The sequence below is a fragment of the Berghia stephanieae genome, chromosome 5 (assembly GCF_034508935.2).
Source record: "Berghia stephanieae isolate SIO BIC M18660-M18661 chromosome 5, UCSD_Bste_1.3, whole genome shotgun sequence".
Classification (NCBI taxonomy): Eukaryota; Metazoa; Mollusca; class Gastropoda; order Nudibranchia; family Aeolidiidae; genus Berghia; species Berghia stephanieae.
The window spans coordinates 45,700,699-45,713,198 of NC_088364.1; positions in this window are offsets into that span (position 1 = coordinate 45,700,699).

The window sequence follows — 12,500 nt, forward strand, 5'->3', positions numbered from 1 at the left end:
TTCCTCTAGCTCTCTTTCCCTCGATCATCCCAGATGTTACCAACTGTTCTATTCTGTCTCTTCTCCACACATGTTCCAAAAACCGTAACTACCTTTTTCTGATGGTATCGATCAACATTCTTCCCTTTCTCACTTTCTCCAACACTTTCTTGTTCGTATACCTGTCTGTCCATGATAGCCTCAAAATTCTTCTATACATCCTCATCTCAAATGTCTCTAACCTCCTTACATTCTTTGTCAAGCGTCCAGGTTTCACAACCGTGCAAAGGGTACTTATAACAAATGATTCTACTACTTTCATTCTGGTTTTCAACTTTAGGTTGTAATTATTCCGCTGTTTACGTGGAGTGAAAGCTCAGGCCCTTGTCATCACTCAAAAAAGGGGTCAATCAAAAATAATTTTTTAAAAGCGGACATTTAAATTTGTGGTTTTCTCCCTGTACTCGTCATAATACTGTGATAGCTGCGGGGTTGGTACTGAATAGAGTGCAATGATTGGCTAATACAATATTATAAAGATACTTGGACACCTGCGTTGGGAATTTCAAACAAATTCACAATGCCGCTGCGCGACCTTGGGAGCATACAATGGGAACTAGTTCGAATTTCCAACCGCAGGAGCTCAAGGATCTTATTATCATACTCATCCAATGACCTCACCTAAAAACAAACAAACAAAAAACAAAAACAAAACACAAAAACTTGAGCTTTTCTTTTATACAGCGCAATATCCACTTTACTTGCTCTAAGCGCTTTACAAGAGGTCCCTAACCAACAGCAACATTTAACATGTAGAACGAGACATGACGCCTGTTAGGCAATATTGCAATTTTTTCGACAGAGACAACGCTGCTAATGGCCAGGTACTCATTTTACACCTGAGTACGGTGAGAGAACGTGAGTAAAGAACCTTTTCCAAGAACTCAACTATGCGCCGAGCGAGGCTCGAACTCAGGACCTTCTGATCCGACAGCGAGTGTCATACCACTAGACCACATAGCCGCACCTATAAAAATTATATTATGTCTTATCAAAAGGCTTTTTGAAAAACAATAATTGGTTCTGAATTTACCGATCTGAGATTAATAACCATCACAGTGGTAAGGATACCATAACTTTTATTTTTCACACGATAAGGACGCCTTATAATATTTTTGTTAGTGGGCTTTAGTAAAATTGGGTTTTTCCCTGCGTATTATAAAAATGTGAGGTTCTGAACGGTTTAACATTAGACTCATAACAGTCCTTGACATTTAACAGTGGGGATCTTCTCTATTGATCAATCAGAACTGTTGTGTCAAAGTTGTGAAAGAATGGGAGAAAAAAACCCAAAAAAGATGGCTGGATAAGCGTCTCCGGGTGGGATCGTAGCGACGTAAAAGTAAAACAAACCAAACCGAAACAAACAAACAATACCCCCCCCCCCCCCCCCTTTCAAATCAGAGTCAGTGTCGACCTCGAACCTCAATTTTTTTCATGTCCATTCCTTCTCCTTTAAAAACAAAATTAGACCGTATACATGATAATAGATTAACCCTCTCCTTACCACCTGCAGTAAAATCGTAACATTTGCTACGACACAATATACATTTTTCTTATTAAGATTTATTTTGTACATCACAAACTTTGAAGAATGGTCTTTGTTTAATAAATAAGAACATAAAGTTGTGTAGAGAGCTTGTTCGAGTTTTCAAAAATCAATTTTTCTGCTGGGTAAGCCTGTTATTTTGGTAATATACTGAAAAAGATCGGTAAGGAAAGAGTTAACTGTCAAAATTCTGGATTTTCCAATAAAGACTCAACACCAATCCCTTGGAGGTAAAACCAAGGCAATTAGATCGACTTCCCATGGAAACATTTCTGGTCCTGTGTGTTTTTTTCCAAGGCCGTGGGTCTACATTCTTGCACCGAGAAAACCTTCTTTGTTCATATTTAAAGTAAAAAATCTAGTTCACATCTGATTTAATTAGATGACCCCCCCCCCCCGACTTTCCAAACATTTAAAGCACGAGTCTTCCGCGAAGACAAAATGTGGGTCATTTTAATCTATTGGCTTATCTAGGAAGCAAACGTTTTGTTGTTGTTGTTGTTGTTTGTTTGTTTGTTTGTTTGTTTGTTTTTTGTTTTTTTTTGGCCAGAATCAAAATAGGGTTTGCCAATTTACGGAGGTATAGATAAGATGTTTTATGAAAATATCTCTGGTTATCAAGATCAACTTTACACCCAGTAGACTCAACGCATCCTATCCAAAGGGTGGCAAGCAATTGCTTTTGTCCGCTTCACCCTTTAGAAACCGGGATGAACTCCGGCACCGCGGTCCTCATGGCCTTGAAGAACTACAAGATCCAACCACCATTGCTATGTGGTGTTAAATGACAGCTCGGATTCGAAGGAATTTTTTTGTTTTTGTTTTCGTTTTTTTGTTTTATGGGGGGGGGGGGGGGGGGGGGGTTGGTTTGTTTGTTGTTCGTTCGTTTGTTTGTTTGTTTTTTTGGGTTTTTTTTGTCACACTGTGGCTCCCTATCCATTGAACTAGTCAACAGTGAATTTTGAAGATCCATTTATAAATAAAATGAAGATTGTTTTTTTATATAATATTATTTATATAGCAAATTGATGTTTATTATGCCTCGAACTTCTTTTTAGATCCGCTAACGTGATTGCTGCAAATCAAAGTAACATAAAGTTAGAAAATATTGTTTTTTAAATATTATATATATATATATATATATAATATATATATAATATATATATATATATATGTATATAACTCGTATATATATATATATATATATATATATATATATATATATATATATATATATATAAATAGATAAATATTTTTTAAAAGAATGATAATAATGATATTAATAATAATAATAATATAATAATAATATATAATAATAAATAATAATAATAATAATAATAATAATAATAATAATAATAATATATAATAATAATAATATAATAATAATAATAATAATAATAATAATAATAAAATAATAATAATAACAAAAAATAATAATGATTATAAAAATGACGATGATAATAATAATTATAATAATGATGATGGTAATATTGATAATAATAATAAAATTTCAGGACTAATATATAGAATTGATTTTTTCTATGCCCATATTTTACCAGTTGAAATGTCTTAGCCTACTTTAGCCCATTAAAATTCCTATCACATAACGTAAAAGAGGGGGAGGGGGGGGGGGGGGAAGAGACAAAAGAAAAAGAAAGCAAATCGGTATGAAAGTATAATGGTTTCCGTCATTATGTTTTAAATAAAAAGAAAAACCTCGAGTTTTTTTATATTTTTAAAAACCTTGAGCTTTTATATCAGCGCAATGTCCACTAAACGTGCTCAAAGCGCTTTACAATGGTCCCTGACCAACAGCAGCACGTAACATTTAGAACGAGACATGATCCCTCTTAGACGATATTACAATTTTCTTTCCGACAGAGACAATGCTGTTAATAATCAGGTACTCATTTGACACCTGAGTACGCTGAGAGCACGTGAGTAAAGAGTATTTTTCAAGGATTCAACTATGCGCATACTTTGAGATCCGAAAGCGAGTGTCATACCGCAAGACCACATAACCGTTATTACTATAACATCAACATCGAAATTAGTTTCCTTTATAGTAAACATTTGTAAGAACATAATTAGGTAAACCTTTTTTTGTTTCTATCTTCATAGAATACCTCTCGATCATTGGACGGGCAAATATGCTGGTACATTAAATTAAATCTTAGATAGATATTTTCTTACTTAAATTCAAAGCTTGGATTATTTTCAACTCTTTTTAACGCTCATTGAGTGTAATACACCTCGTATGGAATCGGATTTGCATACATTGTCACGGGGGCTGCCCAGCTTGTCACACGTCCAGTTTGTCACAGGCTCCAGATTAGCCCAACTAGGCTATGAATTTTTTTTTACCTCCCTTTGTTAGACTATAAATCTGGTGTACAAAATGGTGTATATATAGGGAATTTGATTAGCGGAAGAGTAGCGTCCCTTGATTGGACGTCACCTTACAGAGAGAACGTCAATTTGGTTTTGAAGTATCTCAAGCCGCTTTCACCGGAAGCGAGGACGAGGGACGCATGTCCACAACCAACATGAGGTTCTCTTTCTAATAACTTTTCCGCCGGTGACGTCACAGACAATGGGTGACGTCCGTCAAGGGACGCTACTCTTCCGCTAATCTCATTCCCTATAAGAAATTAAGACACCAGTTGTTGTTTTTTGTTTTTTGTTTGTGTTTTTTGACTCTAGAAATGTGTGTATGCTTACATTAATTTGAGCTCTTCAATTTACTCCTCTCATAACTTCCAGTTCCAATGAACATGGTTTTCACACAAACTATGTTGATCTGTATACACACTTTTAGAAAGGAAGACTCATTAAGAAGGTCGCTTTGTTATTTCATTCAAGTATTTTAGTGCAAATGACAGTAATAAATACAGCACTTTAACATTATAATTGTAACTTAAGTTTATCCTTGTCCACCTTCAAATTGATGGTACTGAGATTGTATCTGTAAAATATTAATTCACACTCTGTTCATTTAATTTTCTTTTTTTTTTGTGTCTGTCAAAATCAAAGCAAATTACTCTGTAAAATTTCAACAATGGTCGTTCTTTCGTTAAAAATATTTGAAAAAATAAAATTTAATTCATACAATCAATCAATCATTCATTTACACTGTTTGAGAGTGCTAATAATAACTACAATCATACACAGGGCGCAGTTGAAGCAGATGTAATGTGATATTTAACCTGGAGGTTAAATTTTTTATTAAAAAAATTTTTTATGGAATAATTCTCCACACCAGCCGCAAATATTACATGAAAATAGTAAAAAGCAATGACCAAGTGGGTCTGCCTTGTCGTGGCGGGGGAGCTTTTGTTCTTGCAACGATCCCATGGAGCTATGTCGCCGGGGACTTCGTGCGCCCTGGCAGGTCTAACCAAGCCGAACAGGTCCGTGGGGGAGGAGCCAGACCAAGGGATTCACAGGGTCGATGGAGGTCATTAATCATATGGGGAGACAATTCACCTAGCAGAGGGAAAACTCTGATTTCAAACCTGGGTAGGTGGAGCTCAATAGTCTTGACTGAGACAGTTCACCTAGGAGAAGGAAAACTCTATTTCAAACCCGGGCAGATGGAGCTCATTAGTCACGGAAGACAATTATATTGTCTAAGGGAATGAAACCCCAACAGAAAACCATGGGCAGCTTGGGCTCACTAACTCGGGAGAGTAACCAATCTAGGAGTGAATCTCCAAAATTAATCTTGGTCCTCCAAGTCAGGGGGTTATGCGATGGGCCAATTACCCGTCCAATTAAAATAAAGCAAGTTACTGAAACCTACAACAACAATAAAACCATAAATTCAGTTCTTGGGAGACCAGGGGCTCCAACCAGGAAAATGATGACGCGCTCCGGCCAAACCCACCAGGGAGCTGCAGAGCTGACGACCCCTCTTAGCCCAAGAACACCCTTGATAAAGCCTCCAAGATTGTTATCACAGAAAAAGCCTATCCTATTAGGAACTTGGAATGTGAGAACGCTCTGGGAGTCTGGTAGATGTGCTCAAACAGTGGCAGAGATGAACAGATACAATTTCACCCTTATGGGCATGTGTGAAGTCCGTTGGAACGGCCACAGAGAGACAAAATTTCAAACAGGAGAAACATTGATATATTCTGGAAAAGACATTAGTGATCACCATGAAGCAGGAGTGGGCCTCCTTTATCCAGAGCAGCTGCTATAAGCCTCTTGGAATGGAAACCTGTGTCTGATCGTATCATTACTGCACGCTTCTCTTCTCGTTTCCAGAAGGTGTCCCTAGTCATGTGCTATGCCCCCACAAGCAAAGCAGAGGAAGAAATTAAAGACAACTTCTACAGGAAGTGGTAGATAAGATCCCAAACAGAGATATGCTAATACTTAGGGAGCGTTCACATATTACGTCATCAGCTAGGGGGGGGAGGGGGGGTCTACCAAATGTTGACATGTGTTGACATGGGGGAGGGGGGGGGGGTCAGACCCAAGATGATGTCATCAAAACATAGGCAAACTAGGCCTATTTTATTAAATGCAAGAGCTTCAAAAATGGCATTCCAAATAAATTAGCAAAAAGGTGAAAAATTAATTAAATGATGGAATCATCAAAACCGATTGAACTGCTCAAACTGCTTGCTACCATTCAGTTTTGATTCTGAAAAGTTTTCTTCATCAATCATTTGATTTGGTTGTGTCTAGTTTATTAAATATATTTTGGAGTTTTCATCTGAAGAATGAGTAATAGTATTAGTAATACACATCTCTATGAAAAGTTTGTTGATGCCTATTTAAAGGCACATCCTGATGACAAGCGCCAACTTGCATTGGCAAAGGCCCAAGCATTATGGAATGGGCTTAAGGCCAATAAAGTTGTGGACAGAGAAAAAGCTGATAACATGATCATCCAATGGCGTGCAAAGGCAGCAAGCATATCTGCAAGAAAAATTGGAATGTGGGCTGCCCTAAATGTTCATTGTATCACTCCTCGATCACAGCAATGAAAGACCATTCACGAAAATGCGGCATACAAGAAGAACAGCAAATGGGAGAAAGTGATGACGATGAAGATGAAATTGATGATACTATTTATAGTACATTGCCAGAGGTCCAAGGCAGAACATTTTTTGAATCAATTAATTTTATGTTTGGAAATTAAAACAGAAATTCATTCCACTAAAAGACTAATATGCTATAAAATAATTTGCCTCCTGAATTTTAAATTACACTTTCTGAAATTTTTTAAATAGCACCTGCACCAAGTAGCCTAATTTAAATAATGTTTGTTAGATTTTATCTTTGCAAATTTAAATTTTATGTCCCCATTGTATCGTAAAACATAAATTATCAACAGTTTCTGAAATTAATAAAATGTCTGAATGTGTTTTATCAAACGTTGATAATCAATGTTTATGGTTTGAAAAATGAATAATAAATATTGTGAAATTAAAGTTATCTTTTAGTTTTTATTAAATTAGATGACGTCATCATCTGTTGGGGGAGGGGGGGGGGTCAGGTCAATGATGACAAGTGATGACTTGGGGGAGGGGGGGGGCTAAAAAGGGCAAATTTTTGATGACGTAATATGTGAACGCTCCCTTATGGGAGATATGAACGCAAAGGCTGGAGGCGCAAATGTAGACAGAGAAAATGAAATGGGAAAGCATGGCATCGGCCAGATGAATGAGAATGGAGATCTTTTGGCCGACTTCTGTACTACAAACAACCTCGTGATTGGCGGCACACGTTTCCCACATGAGCGTTGACATAAAGCTACATGGGTGTCTCCAGATCATCAGACAGAAAACCAAATAGATTATGTCATGGTGAGACAACGGTACAGAAGTTCATTACTAGCTGTAAGAGCTAGACGAGGCGCAGACATTGGTTCAGACCATCACCTTGTTGTTGAAAAGATCATGATGCGACTATCAGCAAGAAATAAATTTCAAAACCCTAGATTAAAATATAATATCAACAAGCTGAAACAACCAGACACTAAAGAAACATTTAAGACTTCACTCCAAAACCGCTTTGAAGTGCTTCAAACACACGAGCCCGAGGAAACAGAGACAGCACGGACAACTCTGAAAGAGATTATCACAGGGACATGTAAAGAGGTGCTTGGAAGACCACAACCCAAATAGAAACCATGGATCATAGGGGAGACGTGGCAGAAAATAGAAGAGAGGAGAAGGGAGAAACATGCAATGAACAATGCGAAAACTAGATTCCAAAAGCAAATGGCAGCGACCAGATACACTACAGTGGCCAAAGAAGTGAAGAAACAGCTGTGGGCAGACAAACGGCCCTACATAAATGCAATTGCTGATACAGCAGAGGAATCTACAGGGAAAGGAGATCTTAAGACCCTCTACGCCACCACCAGATTGTTGAGCGGGCGGGAAAACAACCCAAATAGACCTGTCAGAGACAAAGAGGGGAAAATAATCACATCCATAGAAGAGCAACTCAAACGATGGAAAGAACACTTCCATGAAGTGATCAACAGACCACCCCCAGTACTAAGACCACACCTGAACCCTGGAGAACCCCTCAATATCAATACAGGTGAAATCACAAAAACGGAGATCCGAAGGGCACAGGCTAAAAAATGAAAAAGCTGCCGCACAGTTAACATCCCTGCTGAAGCCTTGAATGAGGGTGGAAACATAATCGCGGATCAACTCCACCACCTGTTCAACTTGATCTGGACAAATGAGAAAATACCACCCGATTGGAAGAAGGGCCTGCTAGTAAAATTACCCAAACATGGCGATCTGTCCCAGTGTGACAAGTGGAGAGGAATCACCTTGTTGTCCACACCAAGCAAAGTGCTCACAAGAATCATGCTTGACAGGATGAAAGTTACTTTGGACAAAGAACTACGAGATGAGCAGGCTTCAGAAAAGAACAGTCATGCACAGACCAAATTGCAACTCTAAGAATCATTGTTGAGCAGTCGAGTGAGTGGCAATCATCCCTATATGTATGCTTTATAGACTTTGAGAAAGCATTTGCTGTCCCCACTTCTACTTCTCGTGGTATTGGACTGGGTGACAAAGACAGCATATGGCAATTCCAACAATGGCATCCAATGGACATTTTCAAAAAGACGTGAAGACCTTGAATTTGCAGATGACCTCGCCCTCCTCTCACACCGCCTACAAGGCATGCAGCACAAAGTTACGGCCCTGGAAGAAACAGCGCAACGATTTGGTCTCAAGATCAATGAAGAGAAGACAAAACTACTGCGCTTTACTGCCAAACAAGAAGCAAAAATCACCATCTCTGGCACAGCAATAGAAGATGTAAGGGAATTTACATACCTTGGCAGTAAAATCAATCAGTCGGGTGGAACTGATGAAGACATCATCGCTAGAATAAAAAAAAGCGCGCCAGGCCTTTGCAATACTGAGACCAATATGGAAAGCGTCCAGCATATCCACAAACACCAAGCTTAAAATATTTAACACAAATGTTAAAGCAGGCCTGCTTTATAGGTCAGAGACTTGGCGAACAACCTTGACCACACCAGCCAAGATACAAAATTTTGTCAATCGCTGTCTTCGACAAAAACTCAGGTTGAAATGGTGTGACCAAGTGCCAAATGCTGACATTTGGACAAGAACAAACCATGAACAAATGGATGTCCAGGTCAGACGCAGAAAGTGGCGATGGGTTGGCCATACGCCTGTAATACAGCCAAGCAGGCTCTCGAATGGAACCCTCAGGACAAGAGGAAACGGGGTCGTCCAATACAGACTTGGAGGAGAAGCCTTTATCAATCTTACCTGGAGTGAGGCAAAGGTCTGTGCCAAGGATAGAAGAAGATGGAAGAGTGCTGTTGAGGCCCTATACTCCGCCAGGAGCCAAGAGGCATAAGTCAATGACTAATGGCTCGTATATCTGTCTAAGGATATACCTCCACAATACAATGAGAAATGAATAAAACAAGTTCAAGTCCCACGTATAGTAATAATTGTTGTTGTTGTTATTATTATTATTATTATTATTATTATTATTATTATTATTATTATTATTATTATTATTATATTATTATTATTATTATTATTATTATTATTATTACCATCATCATCATCATCATCATCATCATCATCATCATCATCATCATCATCATCATCATCATCATCCTTCTTCTTCTTCTTCTTCTTCTTCTTATTATTATTATTATTATTATTATTATTATTATTATTATTATTATTATTATCATCATCATGATCGTCGTCATCATCATTATCATTATCATGATCACATTCATCATCATTATTATTGTCATCATTATCATCATACCAACCTCACTATTTCATGTTAAAGCATCTTTATATATATATATATTATATATATATATATATATATATATATATATATATATATATATGTGTGTGTGTGTGTGTGTGTGTGTGTGTGGGTAGGTCAGGTGTGTGTGTGTGTGTGCGCGCGCTTGTGTGGGTGTGTGCCATCTGTATGTGCGTATTTGCGTGCCTCGTTGTGTGCGTATATGTTTGTTCGTGCGTGTGTTTATTGTTTCCTGCCACTCCTATTGTTTTACCGGATTGTTTCTCTTCGTTTCCGGTCTCCCAGATTCGCCCGAGGCTTTGATGATAGATAGGGGAGGGCATCCGGGTCACCAAAAGGTCATCGACGCTTTAAGTTTTGAGAAGTCAGGTCATCGACGACTGAGAATTTCCCGACCTCCACTTAGTTCTCGATGCTTTTCTCGTCTCGAGAATCTTGGTCGTCGATGCTTCTCGTATTGAGTCCCGAGTCCCGAGTCTCGAGACTATACTGCGCGAGCGACGCACGCGTTACTAACAATGTGTACTATCTGCATTGTTCACCCCTCTCTCGTCGGCGATGATTCCAGCGAAGCTCGAGACTTTTTTGCGTCTCGATGCTTTTTTGAGTCTCGAGACTCAAAAAAGTCTCGAGCATCGCTCTAGTCATCGGTGCTTTCATTCAATACCTAGTCATTGGTATTGGGTATTGACGTTATATCATATTTTAAACAGCTAACAAAACACAAACGTCGTAAATAGATCAAAATGGTTATAGGTATCAATGTTTTATTATTATACAAAGTGAATTTATTTAATGTATTTTAAGTTTTAATACAAAAAAGCCATCCAAAGCTCAGTTGAAGTGCTACTTCTCGGGAATTCCCGACTTTTCCTTGGTCATCGAGTTCGGGAAGTTTTGAGTGTTGGTGGCCGATGACTTGAGGTATCATCGAGACTTCCGCTCGACACTAATGATAGACAGAAAATAAATGTTTTCATGACAACACATCCCCCATAACAGTACATAATAAATATGACAATAATAGGCGAGGAAAAAGGATTTTTTTAAAAAGGACAAACACTGGCTGTTTTTTTATCACAAATTCTATTCAATTATATAAGCTATGTTCATGCAGAGTTCAATACTTCAATGATTACATACTATAAAATGGACGAAGCTGACGTCACTCGGCTCATTGTTATTGTTTTGAATGAATTGTTCTCACTGAATAATTTTAATCAGACTTTTAACATAGTTTTGTGTTTTGGTGTGTCACATCCGGTTGGTGGATGTTGTGAATATTTTACCTAAAAGCATAGCATCAATAAGAAAGCGTAGTCCGATTTGAGGGGTGAAAAGATGTTTTCCAAGGTATAACCGTAACCAGCAATGTAAAAACTGTTGAACTTTTTCTTTTTTAATTCCGAAATGCTTTAGACTATTGTAAATACGCTTCCACAGTCGTAATGTCACTTCCCTCGTAATGGTAACTTAGTAACTGGCTCTAAACTATCGGGACAATGGCGGGCGCCCTTATGAAATATTTCTCCGACGAGCATAAAAGCGCATCCAGAGGGAAAAAAAACATAAATCTGATCATGTTTTGACTTTTACACATTCTGATCTGAAGACATGAAAAGTTCTAGCCAGCATGAAGAATAAAAAGTACAGATTTTCTTTGTTTAGAATCACGACGGCTGTTCGACGTGACATCAGACTATTGAATCCAATTGCTTGCAAACAATAAATTTTCCCAATAACCTATAATATTGGGTTGAAAATTGTTACCCATCGCCTCAAAACGGTAATGAATTTATATGTGTTTTGTTTACACATGTTATTGAAGTGAGTGAATATAATATTTTATAGACACAATTTCATAGTTTTGATCAATTTGACTATTTATAGAAAAACAATAATTACGCCCTTCGGCACTGCATCTTTAGATGCCGTCGTCTAGGCATTCCATGAAAGAATATTGATAATCAAACAAATGTCGGCTGTAAACAGAAATCACCCATGTTGTCCAAGGTGAGAGAAGGGTGTCTGAAGCGGGGTAGAAATGTTAATTCGAAATCTTGATAGTCAACGGATTTGTTTTTCACACGTTCTTCTTAATCAAACATCATCATTATATCTTGTCACAAAAAAAAAAAAAAAAAAAAAACAACAACAAAAGAACAACAAAAAAACAAAAACAAAAACAAAAAACACAAAAACCCCCCAAAAACAAAAAACAAAACAAAAACAGAATTAAAAAAAACAAAAACACACACACACACACACACAAAACAAACAAACAAACAAAAAAAAAATACTTTAAAAAACTTGAGCTTTTATATAGAGCAATATCCACTAAATATGCTCCAAGCGTTTTATAAAGGGTCCCTGACCAATAGCAACACATAACACGTAGAACGAGACATGATGCCTGTTAGGCGATATTACATTTTTTTCCGACAGGACAACGTTGTTAATGGCCAGATACACATTTTACACCTAAGTACGGTGAGAGAATGTGAGTAACCCTTTTACAAGGACTCAACTATGCGCCGAGCGAGGCTCGAACCCATGACCTGCCGATCCGAAAGCGAGTGTCATACCACGACCGCATAGT